At 39.7% G+C, this 22,102-nt stretch overlaps 1 long non-coding RNA gene across 1 annotated transcript; it reads left to right on the forward strand.

Annotated features, from left to right (window-relative positions):
- Nucleotides 1–3,489: 3,489 nt before the first annotated feature.
- Nucleotides 3,490–18,370, forward strand: LOC124502597 (uncharacterized). The gene is made up of 3 exons (XR_006959939.1): nt 3,490–3,841; nt 8,602–8,732; nt 17,966–18,370. It is a non-coding gene; the product is annotated as an uncharacterized LOC124502597 (long non-coding RNA).
- The last annotated feature ends 3,732 nt before the right edge of the window (nt 18,371–22,102 follow it).

The following is a 22,102-nucleotide window of genomic DNA, read 5'->3' on the forward strand; positions in this document are numbered from 1 at the left end:
CAAGGAAGGGTTCTGAGAGAGACTTATCTACAAAATGATCTACTTAGAATTCTCTGATTTCCCTTCAGTGTGTACTCCTCTAATTGCCCTGCTCACCCACCCCTCACCTATTCTTTGAAGCTTCTTCTACCTCTGGGTTCTTGGGAAAAATGAATCACTTACCATGTCAGTCTACCATAACTTTCATACCTTTATTATAGCACCAATTACCTCATATTCTGGTAATCCTTGATGTATCTGTCTCCCCTTCTGTTTTCATCACTGGGACAGGGACTCTCTCATCTACTTTGTTTCCTCAAAGCCTAGCACATAATAAGTGCTCAGTTCAGGGTTGCTAAATGAAATGAATACATGAATTATTTTTCCATTTACCCTAATGGCCTGTCTACATCTAAATAGATGTAGATAGATATTAAGCGACAGAAAGGAGGGGGGAGAAAGAGAGACAGAGAGAGACAGAGAGAGAGAAGAGAATCCTATTCCCTAACCATGAGAGACCTGTCCAAACATTATACCGCAGGGAACCCGTAAAAGCCAGTCTTAGGCAATACTCAGTGCTTTATGTTTTCACCCAGACTGATCTGTTTATCTGATCCTTCTTACATTATTCCCTGGCCTCACCTTAGGCCCTGGCTTATGTGTGCCTCAACCTGCATGCTTATTTTAGTAAACAGTTTGACCCCTTCCACAAGCATATTGATTTGGATTCTCCTAACTCCCCCTTTCACTCACATCAGGCTACAGAAATACCAAAGCAGAGTCTGGATTCTAACGTGACCCACAAGTGATATGTATGCTCATTAATGTTGGAGAAGCTCTACTTTGTTAGCACCATGCTCTAACCAACTGAGCTAACTGGCCAGATGCTACTTTAAATCTTTATGATGACTGCCCCTGGCTGCATGCTTTTCCTTTCCATCTTCTCTCCTGTCATTCTCAAGACATCCACATCCATTGTATTAGTTATCTATGGCTGCGTATAAAACCACCCCAACTTACTGGCCTAAAACGTCACTTATTATCTTATGGTTTCTCTGCGTCAGGAATCTGGGCAAGACTTATCTGGATCCTCTGCTCAGGGTCTCTCATAGGCTGCAGTGAAGCTGGGCTTCAGTCATCTAAAGCTTGGCTGGGGAGGAGTCACTCGAGACTCACTCATGTGGTTGTTGTTGGGACTCATGTCTTCGTGGGCTGTTGGAAAGAGGCCTTCCTGAGTTCCTTGCCTGGTTGGTCTCTCCACTGCACAGCTTACAAGATGGCAGCTGGCTTCATATGGAAAAAATGAGTGAAAAAGCAAGAGAGGGCAGGTAAGATGGAAGCCAGAGTCGTTTGTAACCTAATCTGAGAAGTGGCAGCCCATTATTTTTGCCTTATTTTATTTGTTAAAAGTAAGTCAATAGGTCCAGTCAAAGGGAAAGGATTCTACAAGGGTGTGAGTAACAGAAGTGGGGATGTTCAGGGGCTCTTAGAAGTTGTGTACCACATCCATGTTCATTTTCCTTCTTTTTTTTTTTTTAAAGTTCACCTATTTATTTTGAGAGAGAAAGAGAGAGAGAGAGAGAGAGAGCACGTGTGTGTGCACATATGCGTGCACGTGCAAGTGGAGGAGAAGCAGAGAGACAGCGAGAGAGTCCCAAGCAGGCTCCAAGCCTGACTCAGCTCGATCCCATGACTTGTGAGATCATGACCTGAGCCAAAACCAAGAGTCAGATGCTCAACTGACTGAGCCACCCAAGCACCCACCCATCCATGTTCATTTTCATCTAATAACTTCGCCGACTAGTTTCTACTGCAGTTACACATCTCTGTGGCCTTATCTGGGACCTCAACACCACTTGGAACTTTATATTCTCCAAACTTTCACCCTCTCTGCTTCCTGTCTTGACTACAACTTTTCATTCCCTCTACTTGTCCCACGTCTTCACTCCGATTGCACCATCCTTCACAGCAAACATGACTTCCTGTCCCTTTCAGCCTTTCTTGTCCTAGTGTGTTAATACTCTTCTAGTGTTTCTCAAAGTTCCATACAGGGAGTTTCCTGTAAGCAGCTAGTTATATATGGCCTTACTAAAAACCTAGAGACACCCACATTCACCTATTTGATTTTGGGGACTGTCACACTTTCGCTTCCTCCACTTTAGGGCAAATCTAGTCTTCTCTGCTTTTTCTTCCATTCCCAGGTTGATGAGCATGCCTGAAGGAAATCATAAAATCATGCTGATTTGTTTCACTATAAATGGATGCTCTCTAACTTCATCTGAGTAACACCTCTCTTCAGAAATGCATCCCTACAGAATTTACCCAGCATCATTTCCAGAACTTTCTTGTTCTCCTGAAGTCCCCAAACCCACCATCATTATCCTTGGTCTATCCTTAGCCTTCCTCCAGTGGAAGGCTATTTTTGTTTGGCTGTCTCCACTCTAGAACTCTCATCTCTCACTCATTATTTTTCGTCCTGAGAAAAATGGGTGTGATCATCCTTTCTGGGTCTAAACTCTTCACATGTCCTTATAATCCATTCTGTCCCACTTCTTGACTTTGCTCCATCAGTTCCTCCCTCTCTGTCTGTATTTTCTCCTTCACCTTCAGCTTACAAACATGTCCATCATAAAAGCAACCTTGACTCAGTTACTGCCTCAAGCTACTGCTCATCACTGTCTTTTCTTCTACCACTAAATTAATTTTTAGTTTTCCAATAATTTTCTAATATAATGAAAAGTAGAGGGGGCACCTGGCTGGCTCAGTCGGTAGAGCACGAAACTCTTGATCTTGGGGTTTTAAGTTCGAGCCCCATGTTGTCCCCACCCTCTTTTTTATGTCATTGAATTGCGGAATTGAGTCCATTGTCCTAAGCTTTGTCTCACTGTTTGGACTTGCCTGATTGTTTCTTTTTTAGTGTCATTTAACATGTTCATCTACCCTATATTTCCTGTGAACTGGAGATGAGATATAAAGGCTGATTTCAATTCAAGTTAAACATTTTTGTCAGGAATATTCATAACTAGTGCTATGTATTTTATATTGCATCACATTTTAGGCACATACTTTTGATTGTCCCACTTTCAGTGACACTAACATTTATTACTAGGTTAAGGAGGCAACAGCCAGATCTCCCCGCTGTTAAATTACTTTTTTTTTTCACTTGCAATCAGCAAATAATCCATGGAGAGATATTTTAGTACCATTTTTGGCACCTCTCCAGATTGTAAACATTCTTTATTCTATCAGAATGAATATGTCAGTCATGGTTCATTAAAGGAAACAGAAGCCAATCGAAATTTTTTTTCATCAGAGAGAGATTTAATTCAACTAATAAGGAGATTCCAAATTCATTGGAAGAGCTTGAGGAGAAGGCTAGGCTAGGCCTTCAGGGGGCTGAGTTATGAAACAGACTAAATTTGGTATCTGTGTTCCAAGGCTTATGAAGCCACCATTGAAGTTGTCTCTCCATATTCTCAAATCTAGGACTCAGAATTGGGCAGAAAAACTCATTGACTCCGTATCCATGCTGGCCAGAAGCAACAGTCAAAGGAACAAGATGATGGCCTCCACCTAATTTCTACTTTCCAGATCTAATGCAAGTGCATTTCATTTTTGGACCTTAATTCATATCTTGAAAACTAGATGTAAAGCAGTTTGCATTTTTTTTTTAACTTTCCAGCCAGCCTCTGCACACAAGAAGCATTAGAATAGTTGTTGATCAAGACAATCCATGGATTCTACCACACTATGGCAAAGGCAGTAAAGGGAAACACACCTGAGACCTCTAAGGTTCTGTGACAGGAATCAGAATGTTTCTCCTGGGCTCCCCACTCTGCAGGAACATTGCAGGATGGAGAAGGTAAAACCCAACAGTTACTACTTCTCCACATGCTTTCATCTGAAGATGTTGTTGCTATCTCTCATCTACTATTGCCTCGTTTTACATTCTGTTGTACTTAATGGTTATAATTTTTTAAATGTTTATTTATTTTTGAGAGAGAGAGAGAGTGCATGCACATGGGAGTCGGGGAGGGACAGAGAGAGAGAAATTCAGTGAGGTTCCGCGCTGTCAGCACAGAGCTTGATGAGGGGCTTGAACCCAATAAGATCATGACCTGAGCCGAGATCAAGAGTTGGACGCTCAACCAACCGAGCCACCCAGACCCCCTAATGGTTGCAATTTTTTAATTCTCATTTTTATTAGCGTTTTGGGAGGACAAAGAAATAGCAACCTTTTCAGATCTCCTAGATGATTTTCAAACTGTTCCATAGACACATCTGAGTGATAGGATATTCTCCCATGTCCCGTGGACGATTTGTGAGACATACCAGCATACGAGTGCAGGTATCAATAATTTTACAAACTCTCCTACATAATTCTAATAAACCCTTCCACTACCACCATTTTTGTATTACTTATTTATTTCTGTATATCACATTACTCTCAAACTTCATGGCTGGTCACGATAAACATTATCTCACAAACGATTATTATCTCACAGTTTCTGTAGGTCAGGAATCTAGTCTTCATGTTCGTATTTGGCTATAGTTCACTCGTTTTTATTGCTATAAAATGCTCCATTGTTTTCATGTGTCAAATTTATGTTTTTATTCTTCTCTTAATGGACTTTTGAGTTTCTAGTTTAGGGCCATTATTAACATTGCTGACATACACAGTCTCTTACATGTCGCTCATAAAAAGACTTGTTAGCACTTCTTGAGTTTATATCTGGGACTGGAATTGCTGGGTAAAGGGTATATATATTTCCAGTCTTTACTGGATACTTCAAATCTCCAAAGTTGTACCGGCAGGTGTGTGAGAGTGACTGATGCTCCCATCCTTGCCAGTGCTTAGCATTGTGAGGCTTTTAAAGTTTTTGACAACCTGATGGCTATGAAAAGATATCTCATCCTGCTTAATTCACTGATCACTTGAGATTGAGTCCCTTTTCTTATGTTTGTGGATTAATGTGTTTCTTCTGTGAGGTCATTATTCGTACCCTTGGTTAATGTTTCAGTTGGTTGTTTTGTGTTTTCTTTGACATGTAAGAGCACTTTATATAATCTGGGTATTACACTTTGTTAGTTACACTGATTCTCTCAACAAATATTTACTGAGCACTTAGTGTGCTCAGAGGATATAGCTCTCAACAAGGCAGACCAAAAAAAACTCTTAGTTCATCAGGCATCCATTCTAGAATAGGGAGACAAACAATAAACACAATATATAAGCAAAGTTTGGGGCACCCGGGTGGCTCAGTCGGATAAGCGTCCAACTTCAGCTCAGGTCATGATCTTGCGGTTTGTGAGTTTGAGCCCCATACCTGGCTCTGTGCTGACAGCTCAGATTCTGTGTCTCCCTCTCTCTGTGCCCCTCCCCTGTTCATGCTCTGTCACTGTCTCTCAAAAATAAACGTTAAATTTTTTTAATTAAAAAAATAATAAATAAGCAAAGTTTATGGTATGTTTATTAGATTTTTACATACCCCGTGATAAATGTTACAGGCAGAAATAAAGCAGCGAAGGGGTCTAGGGGATTCTGGGGAAGACTACAACTTAAAATAGGATGGTCAAGGAAGACTTCACTGAGAGACTGACATTTGAGTAAAACCTGAAAGAGGTGAGGAAACAGACCATAGAGATATTTGGTGGAAGAGCATCTTAGATAAAGAGAACAACAAATGCAAGGGCCCTGCAGTTTGAGCATAAATGATTTATGCAGGGAAAAGCAGGGAGGCCAGTGTGGCCAAAGATGAACGAGAAAAATGAGTCATAAAAGAGGATATTTGAGCAGTAAGGTAAGGAAGGTGTGTGTGCAGAATGTAAAAGATATTGTAGACCGGGCACCTGGGTGGCTAGGTCGGTTAATCATCTGACTTCAGCTCAGGTCATGATCTCGTGGTTCGTGAGTTCAAGTCCCACATCTGGTGAGCAGGAGCCCTGCTTTGAGTGAGCACAAGCCCCACTTCGGGTGAGCCCCGTTTCTCTCTCTCTCTTTTTTCTCTTTTCGTCGCTCACTTGTGCCCTCTCTCTCTCCCCTTCAAAAATTAAGTAATTAATTTTAAAAAAAGGTATTGTAGACCATTACAAGCACTTGACTTTTAATCTCAGTAAGATGGTAATCCATTTGAAGAAAGGAAAGATTTAAGCAAAGAAGTGGAACAATTTGACATAATTACAGTTTTATTTATTTTATTACTTATTTATCTATAGATTTTATTTCTTTTAACTAATCTGTACACCCAATGTGGGACTCGAACCCACAACCCTGAGATCAAGAGTTGCATGCTCTACCAACTGAGCCAGCCAGGTGCCCTGTTTTAAGAGGCCCACTATGGAGGACAAGAGCAGGAATAAACTGAGTGGCTTCCAAAGTAATCTAGGTGAAAAATCATGGTGGCTTGCACCGAGGTGATACTGAGGCAGTAAAAAGTAATAAGAAAAATTAAAAGACATCTTATGAATAATTGTGACCCAGCTGAGGTTGGGTAGTATTTGTCAGGTAGTTACTGATTAATTTTTGTTTTTCTACTCTAGAAGAACTTTCTCTAGAGATACTTAGGACCTGAGACTGTGGATGGAGAAAGCAAGGGTGGCAACCCACTGGTGGGATTGGTATGGCGATAGCATCAAACAAGCAAAAATTATAATAGCACAGGCTAAGGTGATAACGGTAAAGGTGGTGAGAATGTTTCAGAATCTAGATTTTTTTCTAATGTTTATTTATTTATTTTGAGAGAGACATATAGAAAGTGAACAGGGGAGGGGCAGAGAGAGAGGGAGAGAGAAAGAATCCCAAGCAGGCTCTGCACTGTCAGCACAGAGCCCAGTGTGAGACTGGAACTCACAAACCGTGAGATCATGACCTGAGCTGAATCACTGAGCCATCCAGGTGCCCTAAATCTGGATTTATTTTGAAAGTAGCATTAACAAGATTTGTAGATAAATTGGGCAAAAGTGAAAAATCAAGGATGACTTTAGGAGGTTTTTTATCCTAGAAGGTTTGAGTTTTTAATAGTTAATAATGAAAAAAGTTCAAGAAGACCAGATTTGGTAGAAAAAATCAGAAGCTCATTTTTGGACCTGTTGAGTTTGAGTTGCCCTATAAGACAGACATTCAAATGGAGATGCCCAGTTGCCCACTGAACATATGAGCCAGGCATTCAGCAGAATTTAAAGGGAGTTTTATTCGTCAACATCGTTGTTGTAACAAACAACCTCTAAATCTCAGTGGATTACAGTAACACTTACTTCTTGCTCTTGTTAAATATGGGTGACAGATTGATTACAGCTCCACTCTAGGCTGCAAGCCAGCTATGTCTGATTCAAGAGTAATCTAATTTGAGCCCTAAGCTGAAGAAACAGCCACTATCTGGCACATGCCATACTTGTGGCAAAGGGCAGAAGCAAGAGGGGCCAAACTAAACAATGCAATTAAATTTAAAGCTTCTCTTTGTATGTGGCATAGACCATATGCTTCCATTCCATTCCACTCATAGCCCTGTCCTACGATGAGACAAAGATGTATACTGTGTACTGAAGAGGAATTTCAAGGAAAATCCAAAAATGTGAATGTACAATCTTCATAGAAGGGAGGGAGCAAATTGTTGTAAACCATAATTCAATCTACCACAAAGTGAGTGTAGACATTGAAGAGAAGAAATCCAAAGACTGAGATATTTCAATGTTCAGAGGTCAGGGAGATAAGGAAAAAACAACAGAAGAGACTGAGCAGAAGCAAATACTAAGGCGGGGAGAAAACCAGGTTGGAAGTCAAGTAAAGAAAGGGTCTGAAGAAAGAGGGAGGGAGCAGCTGGGTCATACATTGCTAATAGGTCAAGCAAGGTGAGGGCTGATATTGACCATTCGATTTAGCCACGTGGAAATCTTTGGTAATCTTGACAAGGGAACTGGTGACATGGTGAGGGGCAAAAACTTGATCAATGTGGATTCAAGAGAGAGTGGGAGGAGAGAAGTTAGAAATAGCCAGTACAGGCAGGCTACTCTTTCAAGGACTTTTGCTGAAAGGAGAAGAAAGGAAATGAAGGATAACTGGAAGGAAAAATGAGGTTAGTAGTAATTTTTTTTTTTTTTTTTAAGATGGGATAAATAAGGGTGCCTGGGTGGTTCAGTCATTTAAGCCTCCAACTTCGGCTCAGGTCATGATCTCACGGCTCATGAGCTCCAGCCCCACGTCGGGCTTTGTGCTGACAGCTCAGAGCCTGGAGCCTGCTTCGGATTCTGTCTCTCCCTCTCTCTCCGCCCCTCCCCCACTCACACTCTGTCTCTCTTTCCTTCAAAAAAATAAATAAATATTAAAAAAAATTAAGATGGGGTAAATAAAGCCATAGTTTCATAATGGTAAGAAAGATCCAGTAGAGAGGAAAAAACTAATACCAGAGAGAAAGTAGACAATTGCTGTACTGAGGTCCCTAAATAGGCTGGAGGAGGTGAGGTCTAGTGGACAATAGAGGACTGGTTTTCATTTGGACCACAGACAGTCTGTTCATATCAACACCTGACAAGGCAGAGCATATGGACACAAGTGTGGATAGGTGAGTAGATGTTATGGGAGGAACATATGGTAATTCTTTTCTGATTGCTTCTTCTGTTTTTCAGCTAAATGAGATGCAAATCATCAGTTGAGAGTGAGGATAGAAAGAAGTTGTCAGAGTTTGAAAATTAGAAGAAAGTATGAGTGTCTAGAAGAATGGGAGACTGAATGCACTCGGGAACAATAATGATTGTTGGTAAGTAACATCAAGGGCCTACTTGAGATTGGTGATAGTTGGTGACAGTTGTGTGTGTGTGTGTGTGTGTGTGTGTGTGTGTGTGTTTTTCTCCACCCACAGTCAGCAGCAGAGATGTGAGTTAAGTGGAGAATTGGATTTATCCAGATGACAAACAGGCAGAAGGTTAGATTTAACTAGAATTTATCATGTTAAAGAAAGGACAAGGGTGGCTCAGTTGGTTAAGTGTTTGATTCTTTGTTTTGGCTCAGGTCATGATCTCACGGTTTGTGGGATCGAGCCCTGCATCAGGCTCCATGCTGACAGCCCAGAGCCTGCTTGGGATTCTCTCTCTTCCTCTCCCTCTGCTTCTCTCTCTGTTTCTCTTTCTCTCTATCAAAATAAATAAATAAACTTAAAAAAAGGGACAAGGTAGTTTAAGATGTATATAAGGGAAGGTACATAATGGTTGATCATGGAATTGGTGGGTGAGTTTGGAAGAGATGGGGTGTATGAAAGTGTCATTTTGACCAGAAATCTGACAGTTTCATAATTTCATTTTTAAAAACCATGTAAATATTTCATCGATCTGGAGTGTATTTTGTTTTTTATTTTTTTTTCAACTTTTTAAATTTATTTTTGGGACAGAGAGAAACAGAGCATGAACAGGGGAGGGGCAGAGAGAGAGGGAGACAGAATCGGAAACAGGCTCCAGGCTCCGAGCCATCAGCCCAGAGCCTGACGCGGGGCTCAAACTCACAGACCGCGAGATCGTGACCTGGCTGAAGTCGGACGCTTAACCGACTGAGCCACCCAGGCGCCCCTGGAGTGTATTTTGATGCAGTTTTGAAGTAGAGCTCTAAGTCTTCCTCCAATTATCTAACTATTTGTCCCCACATCATTTATCAGATTACTTATTGAATTACCAATTTCTTCCACTGCCATCTTTTAAATAGCCTCCAAGTCTGTCTTTTTTTTGGTCTTATTTTTTATTTTCCCATTACTACTGCCCTAGTTTCGGTCACTATCATCCTGCAACTTTCACCTAGGTTGCTGCCATAGCCCCCTAGCTCTTGCTGGTCTTGAATTCCATTATGTATTCTGTGGTCAAAATGGCCTTTGTTTTACACAAAATCGGTCACGTCACTCCCTGCATAGAACCTTCCAGTAACCATCCCACTCCCTCAAGATGAAGTAAAAACTGTTTAATGAGGTTTATTTCTGTAACTTCGTCTCTTGCCATTTGTTCTCTTCACTCTCATCTCTGCTCTCCAGCCCTAAGGCATTTAGCTTCCTGAATATGCCAAGGTCTGGCTTATTTCCAGGCACATGCTATTCTTTGCCTCTGTCCAACCTCACTACATCTTTGATGACTAACTCATCTATCCAGCAGGTTTCACTACAATGTCGCAACCTCCAGCAAGCCTTTTGTGATCGGCCTTGAGCTCAGATTAGGGACCTCTGCTATATGAAACTTTCCCTATGATAGTACTAATCATGTAGAATTGCAAATGCTTATTTACTTCCCTTCTAGGCTATAAGCCAGTTGAGGGAATTTTGTGTTCTCATTCTGAATTCTTTTTCATCTAACATGTAGTAAATTTTTACAGTTCTTTTTCAGTTTGATAGAATATTTTCAATTATGTGATATATAGCAGACACCATGCTGGGATATGGGAATAAAAGAGAAAACAGGAATGACAAGATCACTCCCTTCACACAGCTTATACTCTAGTGATAGGCAATAAAACTAACTAACTAACTAACTAAATAAATAAATAAATTGCAGCCTGTGTTAGGAAGAATAGAAATAGTTGGCTGTGATAAAGAATAATAGAGGGTCCTACTTAGATAGGATGGCCAAGAAATTCTGCATTGAGTAACTCATATTTAAGCTAAGAACTAAAGAATCATAAGGAGCCAAGATGCTTGGGTAGCTCAGTTGGTTAGGCGTCCGACTCTTAATCTTAGCTCAGGTCATCGTCTCACAGTTATGGTATCAAGCCCTGTGTTGGGCTCTCCACTGACAGCTTGGAACCTGCTTTGGATTCTCTTTCCCTCTTTCTCTGCCCCTCTCCCCCTCATGCTCTCTCTTAAAATAGATAAATAAACATTAAAAAAAAAAAGATTGAGAATGAACCAATCATGTGAAAAGCTGTAAGAAGAACATGGCAAGCAGAAGGAAGAGCGAATGCAAAACTCCCAAAACAGAAAAGAGCTTGGTGTGTTCTAGGAACTTTGACTGCAGAGTTTTAATTGATGGGATGAGGTAAATGGTATGAAGGTAGCCAGATCATGCAGGGTCTTTTTGGCCATAGCTAGGCACTCGGATTTGTTCTAATGGGCTGGAAAATCATAGAAGTCTTTTAAGGGTTTTGAGGAGAAGAAAGGCATGCTTCAATGATATTTTAAGAGTTCATTCTGGCTATGTTGATAGTGGAATGTAAGAAGGTTCCCATGGATGTAGAGGGACTAGTTAGAAAGCTATTGCAGAAATCTAGGAGGGGGAGAATGGTAGCTTAAACTAGCATAGTCATAAGTAGAGATGAGGACAAAGGAATTAATTCAAGGTATAATTTGGAAGCAGAAAATTTGAACTTGCTCATGGGTAGACTATGAAGGGTGAGGGAAAGGGAGGAGATTAGGATGACTCTCAGGCCTCCAACTTCAGTGACTGAGTGAATAGTGTTATTATTTACAGAGATTGGGACAACGGGGAGGAATCCCTTAGGGAGGACACAGGGAAATTAAACATTCTATTTTGACTACATTGTTTGAAATGTTTATGAGACAACAAAGTAGAGAAGTCATGTTAGCAGTCGGAATATGTTGAAAATACTGAATATCTGGAGATTAGGTGAAAGGTCTCATCTTGACATATAAGTATAGGCTTCACAATGAAGCCTTAGGAAATGGATGTGCTCTCCAAAGAACAAAGCCTATGTGGAGAAGAGATGGTACAATTTAGAAACCAGGATCTAGGCACTAGATCAGTTAATCAGTTACCAGAGTGCCCCTTCTCCCTGCCCTTCTCATTGCACTGAGCTAGGAAATACATGTATGCATATACCTATGCACAGAAATATGTATTTACATACATACTCTTGTATACATACATAAACACACACATTTACATCGCTATTTATTTCTGTATCTATCTACCTATATTGAAAACCATGTGGTTGCATTGACATGGTCCACTCCCAGTCCAGTACCACTGGGCTCATTCTAGCCTTCCCCCATCTCTATTTATACTACTCTTCTCTCACAGTGAGAAACTTGCCTATTATTATCCTCAGTATTCTACTGATTTGCTTGATCTCCTGGTGGGTAGCTAATTTCCTGACATTTTTTAGGCTAGGATACCCTCCTTGAGCAGGCCCTGTCTCTCATGAGGCTCTTCTGCCCAGGAAGGGAGTTGAGTTTTTTAATTTAGGTTTTGCACATCTTAATATGTATAGTCTTTGGTATTTTATTTGTTGTTGCTGTTTTGAAAAGGCATTTTTGAAGAGCCACGTTTTCTGATTATTGTTTAAATCTGAGAAGACTGCAATATATAGTTTCATTTTTCATATTTACCAATTTGAAGGGAAAGTATTTTTTATTTCATTGCTTTTATTGATTATTAGTAACCCTGAACATTTTTCAAATGTTTATTAGTCATTTTAACTTATGTTTCTGTGAATTGTATGAACCTTTTGTTTATTCTATGTGAACTTTAGTGTTGTTGTTGTTGTTGTTGTTGTGGTTAAATTTGTCCCAGATATTTTATTCTTTTTGATGCAATTGTAAATGAATTGTTTTCTTTTTCTTTTTTTTTTTTCAACGTTTATTTATTTTTGGGACAGAGAGAGACAGAGCATGAACGGGGGAGGGGCAGAGAGAGAGGGAGACACAGAATCGGAAACAGGCTCCAGGCTCTGAGCCATCAGCCCAGAGCCCGATGCGGGGCTCGAACTCACGGATCGCAAGATCGTGACCTGGCTGAAGTCGGACGCTTAACCGACTGCGCCACCCAGGCGCCCCTGAATTGTTTTCTTAATTTCTTTTTCTGTTACTTCATTATTAGTGTATAGACACACAACAGATTTCTGTATATTAGTTGTATCCTGCAACTTTACTTAATTCATTTATTAGTTCTACTAGTTTTTTGGTGGAATGTTTGGGGTTTTCTATATAGTATCATGTCATCTGCAAATTGTGACAGTTTTACTTCTTCTCTACCAATTTGGAAGCCTTTTATTTATTTTTCTTGTCTGATTGCTCTGGCTAGGACTTCCAGTACTGTGTTGAATAAAAGTGGTAAGAGTGGACGTCTTTCTCTTGTTCCTGATCTTAGAGGAAAAGCTTTCAGGTTTTTCCCATTAAATGTGATATTAGCTGTGGGAGTGCTTTTCTTTTTTTGAATCAGCTTTCCTGAGTTCTTTATAAATTCAGGAGAATATTAATCCTTTACCTATTTAAGTTGTCACCAATATTTTACCTAGTTTTTTATTTGCCATTTAAATCTATCTTATTTTGATATTTGACATGTGGAAATTTTCTATTTTTATAGTTAAATTTATTATTCTTTAGTGACTCCTCCTCCCCTTAGTTTAAAAAAAAATTTTTTTTTGTTTATTTATTTTTGAGGAAGAGAGAGACAGACAGAGTGCGAGCGGGGGAGGGGCAGAGAGAGAGGGAGACACAGAATCTGAAGCAAGCTCCAGGCTCTGAACTGTCTAAACAGAGCCCAATGCAGGGCTTGAACTCATGAGATCATGACCTGAGCCAAAGTCAGATGCTTAACCGACTGAGCCACCCAGGTGCCCCGTCCTCCCCTTAGTTTTAAGTTTAGAAAAAGACTCCCCTATCCAGGGATTCAATAAACATCCTTTTTTGTTTCACCTCTTTTTCTCCTTCCTCCTCCGTCTCCCTCTCTTCTTTTTCTCTTCTGCCTCTTAAGCCTTCTTTTTCATTAAGGTTTGCCTTAAGGCCAGCTTTAAGTTAAACAAGCCACTAAGCTAGACCCAATCACTTTGGTCTCTGAGGGGGTGGGACTGTCTTGTAGACCAAGAAGAATGTGGGATTGGGATGGATTTCTCTATAACACCCCCTCCCTATCCCTCCCACATAAGCAGTTCAGTGTTGAGCTCCCTAATAACTGTATGTACGTCTGACAATTCATAAACTGCTGAAGTGAAAGGTGGCCTTTAAATATTCTGTATATAAATTTAGCCATTTATACAGAGAGAATGAAAAAAAAAATATGGCCTGATTCTGATCAGATGCTGCCTGTTTCTCCTTACACCATGGGGTTCTGTTCTATGTCATTTCCTTTGAAGTCAGTGGGAGCTCTGTGCAGGACGGCAACGCGAACACCGGGCTCTATACATGAAGGTGAGAACTGCCATTACGATAAACTATTCGGCAGTGTGGTGGAGGGAACATTGGTTTAACACACTTGGTGGCTACCCTGCAGATCCCACTGTCTGTGAGAGCTTTGTTCAACTGGAGCAAACAAGACCTTTTTGAATTTGGACATACAAGGGCTCATTCAGCAGAGCATCCCCTGTTATGAGAGGCAGCACAGTGCTGGGCAGACACTGCAGTTTTTAGCCAGCACACTGAGGGCATTTCTCTCACATTCTCTCCCATCTGTAAAGAGACTGTTTTCAAGACCCCAAAATGGTTTTCTATAGATTGGAGAGAGGCAGAAATATTTTTACATGTTTGTACTCGTGTATAATGGGGGGCAAACTACAGTCATATCAAAGTAGCCAGGCCTTTTCAATGTGGAAAGAAAGAATTCTTTGCAAATTTTAGCAGAGCGTGTTCTGTGCCGAAAAGCAGAGCTTGCAGGAGAAACAGCGAGAGAAAATTTGATGTAGAGATGATATTGGAAATAAAGAATCACAGACATTTGCTTGCTATCTCAGGAGCCTTTATTTTGTTAATTAGCCCACAGAAACTCTCTCTTTCCCTTCCCCCTTTTACAATGAGTAACGTACCATTTTTTAGGAAGCCGAATCAAATGAATATTTCAGATTATTGTTCTGTAGACATCCGAATGAATAGAGGTCAAAGAACAAATTGCCCAAATTGATGGGTGATTTTTTTCCCCACCTACCCCATCCCCTGACTTTGAGATAGTATTCTCCCCTTACCGATTCCTTCCTCATATCATTCTGCTCCTGACTCCAGGCCCTTGCTCAGGCTACAGCATACGCCCAGCTTCAAGGTCCCTCATCTCTGGGACCCCGCCCAGAGCAGGGCACCACATTTTATATTTGTAATGTCTCCTATTGGATAACATTGGAGTGGAGCAGGCATATTTTATTTACAATTTCGAATTCTTTTTCAGAAAACTTGTATCCACCCCTGAACATAGAATACCCTTCCTTTCCACAGGTGGTTAGCACATAGACAACATTTAAGTCCTTCGGGTCAGGATGAGATCGCCAAGGGAGGAAATAAATGTAGATGGGGGAGAAGAGAGAACTGAGTTCTGGGACACTCCAAATTAAGGGGCTTGGGGAGAAGAGAAAATATATCCGAGAGACCACTCTAGGATAGGACACAAGGAGTGGCATCATTCTTTGAAAATAATAGTTATACAATAGTTTTGAAATAATAGTAATATAAGAAACTCTTTTAGAGTGTGACTATGCCTTAATTTATATAAGTTGCCCTCTACTGGGCAGAGGTAGCTGTTCTTCCCGCTCTCAGTTTATCCTTACTCCAATCAGCCTTGGATGAGTTTTAGATTTTTGTGCCCAGATGAAATGTGGAAAATTGGGTAGGTAGAATATATTCCATTTATATGATGACATACAGTGCAGCTATGATTTTTAATAAGAAAATACTTACAAAATCATGTTGAGTTAATAAAGAATAACCCCAATATACACACAAACGTACATAAACGTACATACGTATACACACAAATATGTGACCAGAAAAAAAAAGCTATAATGTAACATAAAAGTGTAACATATTTCTGGATGGTAGGTTTCCAGGTGACTTTTATTTTATTTTTTACGCTTTTCTCTGCTTTGCAAATATCTCTCACTTAAAAAGATTTTTTTTTAATTTAAGTTTTAGTTAAATACAGAGCAGTATTGGTTTTAGGAGCACAATTCAGTGATTCATCACTTACAGATAACCCGAGTGTTCATCACATCAAGTGCCCTCCTTAATTCCCATCACCCATCTGGCCTATCCCTACCTTCTTCCCTCCATCAACCCACAGTTTATTCTCTATCATTAAGAGTCTGTTGTGGTGGGTTTCCCTCTCTTTTCTCTCTCTCTCTCTCTCTCTCTCTCTCTCTCTCTCTTTTTCTCTTCTCAAATATTCATCTGTTTTGTTTCTTAAATTTCACTTATGAGTGAAATCATATAGTATTTTTCTTTCTTTGACTTATTTCGCTTAGCATAACACATTCTAGCTCTATCCACTTCGTTGCAAATGGCAAGATTTCATTCTTTTTGATGGCTGAGTAATATTCGTGTGTGTGTGTGTGTGTGTGTGTGTGTGTGTGTGTGTGTGTGTGTGACATTTTATTTATTCATTCCTCAGTCAGTGGACATTTGGGCTCTTTCCATAGTTTGGCTGCTGTTGATAATGCTGCTATAAACATTGAGGTAGATGTACCCCGTCAAATCAGTATTTTTGTATACTTTGGGTAAATATCTAGTAGTGCAATTGCTGGGTGGTAGGGTAGTCCTACTTTTAACTTTTTGAGGAACCTCCATACTGTTTTCTAGAGTGGCTGTACCAGTTTGCATTCCCATTAACAGTGTAAGAGGGTTCCCCTATCTCTGCATCCTAGCCAACGTTTGTTGTTTCCTGTGCTGTTAATTTAATTTAATTTGATTTAATTAAACAAAAAAAATTTTTTTTGAGAGAGAGAGAGAGAGAGAGAGAGAGAACAGGAGCAGGGGAGGGGCAGAGGGAGAGAGAGAAAGAATCCCAACTAGGCTCCATGCTCAGCATGGAGTTTGACATGATGCTTGATCCCACGACCCTGGGGTCATGACCTGAGCCAAAATCAAGAGTCGTTTGCTCAATTGACTAAGCCACCTAGGCGCCTCTATTTTATTTTATTTTATGTTATTTTATTTTATTTTTTATTTATTTTTTAATTTATTTTTTTAAGTGTACTTTAATTATACTGCTTTACAGTGGAGAAACCAGCTTTGATTCTTACCTGAGAGAATCTTCTTTACCTAAGTTCTTTGCCTAAAAAAGATAATGTCCACATATCTTTTTGTTTTTTACATTTATTTATTTTTTGAGAGACATAGACAGAGCACAAGTTGGGGAGGGGCAGAGAGAGAAGGAGACACAGAATCTGAAGCAGGCTCCAGGCTCCAAGCTGCCAGCACAGAGCCTGACACGGGGTTCGAACTCACAAACCGTGAGATCATGACCTGAGCCGAAGTCGGACGCTTAACCGACTGAGCCACCCAGGCGCCCCAACATATCTCAATTTAGTAGTCAGCACCCTTCAGACTACAGGCCCAACCTGCTTACCCAAAGTTTTTGTTTTTAACTGTAGAAGGAGCTGTTCACAGTCTTCTGAATGTGCTCTGTGCTTTTCTACTTCTCCTTCTTGAAAGCTCGGGATCCTTTTCATTTCCCTCTTTTTCCTATAGTTTCTACAAATCCTTTAAGATACTATTTAAGCTCCACCTCTTACTTGGTCCTAAGACCACAAATGAAGGAAGAGGTCTTCAAAGACTCGTGGTTCTATTATTCATTTAACACTTACCACAGGATGTTTTGCACCGTTGTCATTCCTCCTGTATGAGTCTATAACATGTCTCCAACTGGCATTTTGATTCTTAGAGGACAGGTTCTGTGACTAGAGTTCTTAGTATCACCAGACCCCCTATGTCTTTCTTGTTCACAGTAAGTGTGTAATAAATGTTTGTTTAGAGCCAGGGTTATTTCAAGTATACCTATATATCTATATCTGTATCTATATCTATATCTAATCTCTCTCTTTACAGAGAAGTTTGTAACTTCTAAGTGCTTTGAGCTTATTGAAGGAATAAAATTTCAGCAGTTAATTTACTATAAGGGAAACATTTTAAATACATGTAGTTATAAACTGTTGCTTCAGCATTCTTTCTTCCTTCACAAAAGTTCATTAGTCTTCTCTTCAGGGAATGTTCTCCTCTTAAGGTCTCCTGAAGTACAATGTAGCTTTATTTTTCTTCTTTATTCTCGGGTCCCAAATACAGTCTCCACATGTGCTCTATCTTTGTAGGTGAAATGCTTCCTACCTCAGTAAAATCCAGCTTCTAAACGAATTTCTGTTGGTTTAGAGAGCAACTTGAGGATTCTGCCCTTGGCACCCTTTGATTTCCTTGGCATCTCTCCACAGTCACCATTTAGAAAACTCCTGGTCGGCAGGATTTCTCTCCATCATACACTCTGAGGAGATTAAAAAAGGATTGTATTACATTGGCTTGAAAATGTGATGGAAAATAAAATTTGCTTTACCAAGAAAGAAAGCTTTTGAAACTTGAATTGTTCCATAAAGCCCTTATACAGGGATAGTTCTTGGGGGAGTAAAATGACAGATGTGGAAAAAGTTCCTTCTTATTTGGGTTGCCAGTAAGTAAATGTCACAGTGTTTAAAATCACACACACAACTAAAACAAGTTGCAAAACAATACAATTATATTTATGTTCTATAAAATATAGGTGTGTATATACTTATAAAGCAAGCTTGGATTAAGATCTTAAGAAAGGTCCTGAGCACTAAAGAAGCTTCTGGTACATATGAAATAACATCCCTATTATTTACCTTAAGATTAAAACCATGCTAAAAATTAATTAAGTGTAAGGAAGTCCCAACAAATTCTGATTTTTAAAATCGATGCATTTGTAAAAATGTCAAAGTCTTTTCACCTTTTTTTTTTTTTTTTTTGGTCCTGGTTTGTTATGTGCTTCATCTGCCTATCGGGCAATTCTGTTTTGTTTGCATGAATGTAAAGGCACAGAGAAAGGTCTGGAAAGAATACCAAATCATTAACAGTGGTTCCACCTGTGGAGAGGAGTGGGCTGGGGAACGCAGAGCATTGTGCTTTTTCCACTTTACTCTTTTTTCCTCTCATCATTTATATACAAAATGTAGTCATTTATTTCATGTACAATTATTAAAATAAACAAACACATTGGAAAAGCAAAACGCCTCACCTCTTTTTAAATTTTTAAAATTTGAGTGTAGCTGACTCACAATGTTATATTGGTTTCAGGCATACAAAATAGTGATTTGATAAATCTATACGTTACACTGCTATACTCACAAAAAATGCAGCTACCTTGTGTCACCATACAGTGCTATTATAATATCATTGACTACATTTCTTCTGTTTTGCCTTTTATTCCCATGACTTCTTCATTCCATAACTGGGAGCCTGTATCTCCCTTTCCCCTTCACCCATTTTGCCCGTCTCCCCATACCCCTCCCCTTTGCCAACCTGCCAACCATCAATTGGTTCTCTATATTTACAGGTCTGGTTCTGCTTTTTTTGGTTTGTTTATACATTTGTTTTGTTTAGATGCCACATACAAGTGAAATCGTATGGTATTTGTCTTTCTCAGTCTGACTTATTTCACTTAGCTTAATACCTTCTGGTTCTATCCATGTTGTTATAATTGGCACAATCTCATTCTTTTATGCATTTTTATGTCTGTGTAATATCCCATTATATATGTATATGATATATATATATATACATATATATATATATATATACACACACACACACACATATATTCTACCACATCTTCCTCTCAACTTTTATTTTGCTATCAAATTTTAATATTGAAATGCTTATATTTCAGGGGTGCCTGGGTGGCTCAGTCGGTTGACTCAGTCTGACTTCGGCTCAGGTCACGATCTTACAGTTCGTGGGTTCAAGCCCCCCGTGCGGCTCTGTGCTGACAGCTCAGAGCCTGAAGCCTGCTTTGGATTCTGAGTCTTTCTCTCTCTCTGCCCCTCTCCTGCTCATACACACACTCTCTCTTTTTGTCTCAAAAATAAATAAAGCATTAAAAAAAATTTTTTTTAAGTGCTTATATTTCATATGTGTTCTCATAATCTGGAAATCTGGAGGGAACCTCAAATCATCTTCCAAACTGAGTGTATTGAATTGTATTATATTGTATGTATGGATGTATTTATTTATTTATTTTTGAGAGAGAGAGTGCGAGTGAACAAGGGAGGGAGAGAGAGGGAGAGAGAATCCCATGAGGGGCTGAGAGAGAGAGGGAGGCAGGGAGAGAGAGAGTGAGGAGCCCAAGGCGGGGCTTGAGCTCACCAACCTCGACATCACGACCTGAGCCAAAGTCAGACACTTAACCCACTGAGCCACCCAGGCGCCCCTGTTGACTTTTCTTTCTTCCATTCGGCAACGTGGTTGGACAGCTACCCACTATTAGTCCTTCTCAGCCACTACCACCACGGCCATTCATTGCACTCTTTCAGTTGCCGGGCACTGGTGCACAGCTGTCCGTGTATTCACTGCTTGAACTCTCACAATGATATTGTGAGGTGGGCACTGTTGTCACTGTCATTTTACAGTTGAAGGAGTAGAGACTGGAGAGATTTCACTATCTTGTGCAAGCTGGGTCATACAGCTAGCAGGCACTGCCACTGAGACAGGTCTTTGGCAGCCTGACTTCACATTCTGCATAGGAAAGAAGAAGGGGGTGGAGCTAGTCTGTAGTGTACAATTTTTACTTTATTTCATAGGTGGCACATACACTTTTGCCTGATTGGGAGGTGACTAAAAGCATCTGGGTCTGGTTGATGTGTTGGTTGAAAATTACTATTATTATGAGGATCATTATTATAGTATTTAGTAATTATGCAGTGCTTTATACTTCAAAGAACTGTGCTTTATAATCATTTATTAGCTATGTCTCACCACATCTCTATGGTACAAGATGCACTTACTGTGCATATTTTGCAGAAAGAGAAATTGAGGTAGAGTCAACCGGGCCACATCTGCATAAGAAAGAGTGAAGGTAGAATGCAACCTCTTAAATTCCAGAGACTCACTGAATGGCCCGATCTGGACAACAACAGAAGCTTAATTCTTGAAACCTTTTAAAGGGAGGTGTCGGTTCCAATATTTGTTTTTCATGTTTAATTAAAAATTCAATGTAACAACAACAAAAATTCAGTGTAAAATATGCTAAAGTTTGATGACCATTCCCTTTTAGGCCCTCGATTTTTGAATATTTTCTTTTTCATTTTTGGAGTTTGACTGCATTTGTGTCAATGTGACATTTTTGCTCAAATTCAGCCTTGCTGTCTCCCATTTCTCCATACGAGCACAATTTAACTACAGATACGGGTTTCCAGTGTCCATATTATATTGCTTCAAATTGCTTCCATTGTTTTTAAAAGATATCTTTTGTTCGTGATAACTTGCAATAAAAACAAAGGGTTTGTGCAAGAATTATATTGGAATTAAAAGAAGTTTTAGATTTCTGACAGTTTATACACTTCAAACTGAAGATAATAAACATATCAACATGACTTGGGATGGAAGGCAGAGAGAGATGAGAAGTTTCTGTGTACATTTATTATAGTGCCTATTAAAAACCAGGAAGATACCAGGCGCTCTTCCATAAATCTGGTAGTCTCTTTCAGTTGGGAGGCAGTCATGGCTGTAGCACACGGGAAAGGCTCAATAAATATTAATTTAGTGGTTAAGACCATGTCTGTGAAGTTAGACTGCCTGGGTTCTAATCCTGGTGCCATTACTTGCTAGAACTAGCTATTCTTGTGTCTCTCCAGCTGGGTGGGGGTTGGGGGTGGGGGAAAGATGATCATACTCCATTAAGTTAGTTATCGTGAAGCTTATTTAAGTATTTGATATTATTTTTCTTTTCAATTTCCAAAGCTGTTGACAAGTAACATTAGCTACAACGCCATTAAAATGTTGGTGGTAATGATATCTACAATTTGATGTCTCCATTTGCCTGGCTTGTTTAGAAATGGTACAACATGGTACCCCACAATTTTCTATCCCAGAAAAACAATTTAAAATTGCCCCCAATACATTGCAATAAATAGTTATGAGCGCATGTAAAATCTACAAGGCAAAACTCTATACTTGTTTTTCCAAAACATCCATATGACCCCACACACCAGTGGCTCAAGCTCACTGCCTTCCATGACGATTTCACGTGTGTGAGGCCAACTCATATACCACCTGAATAAGGAGCTGTGTCTGAGCTAAAGACACTGACACTTTGTGGGATGCACATTCGGTCTGCCAGAGTATCTACATTTTCAAGAGACACCAGCAATTGGGATTTTTATTTTACATGGTAGTTCTTATTTTAAAAAATTTGACCCAATTTATTTCTTAGTACAAAAGCC

The sequence above is a fragment of the Lynx rufus genome, unplaced genomic scaffold, assembly GCF_022079265.1.
Source record: "Lynx rufus isolate CCGP_SWC_20201006 ecotype Redwood Valley unplaced genomic scaffold, mLynRuf1.p SCAF_7, whole genome shotgun sequence".
NCBI classification, from domain to species: domain Eukaryota; kingdom Metazoa; phylum Chordata; class Mammalia; order Carnivora; family Felidae; genus Lynx; species Lynx rufus.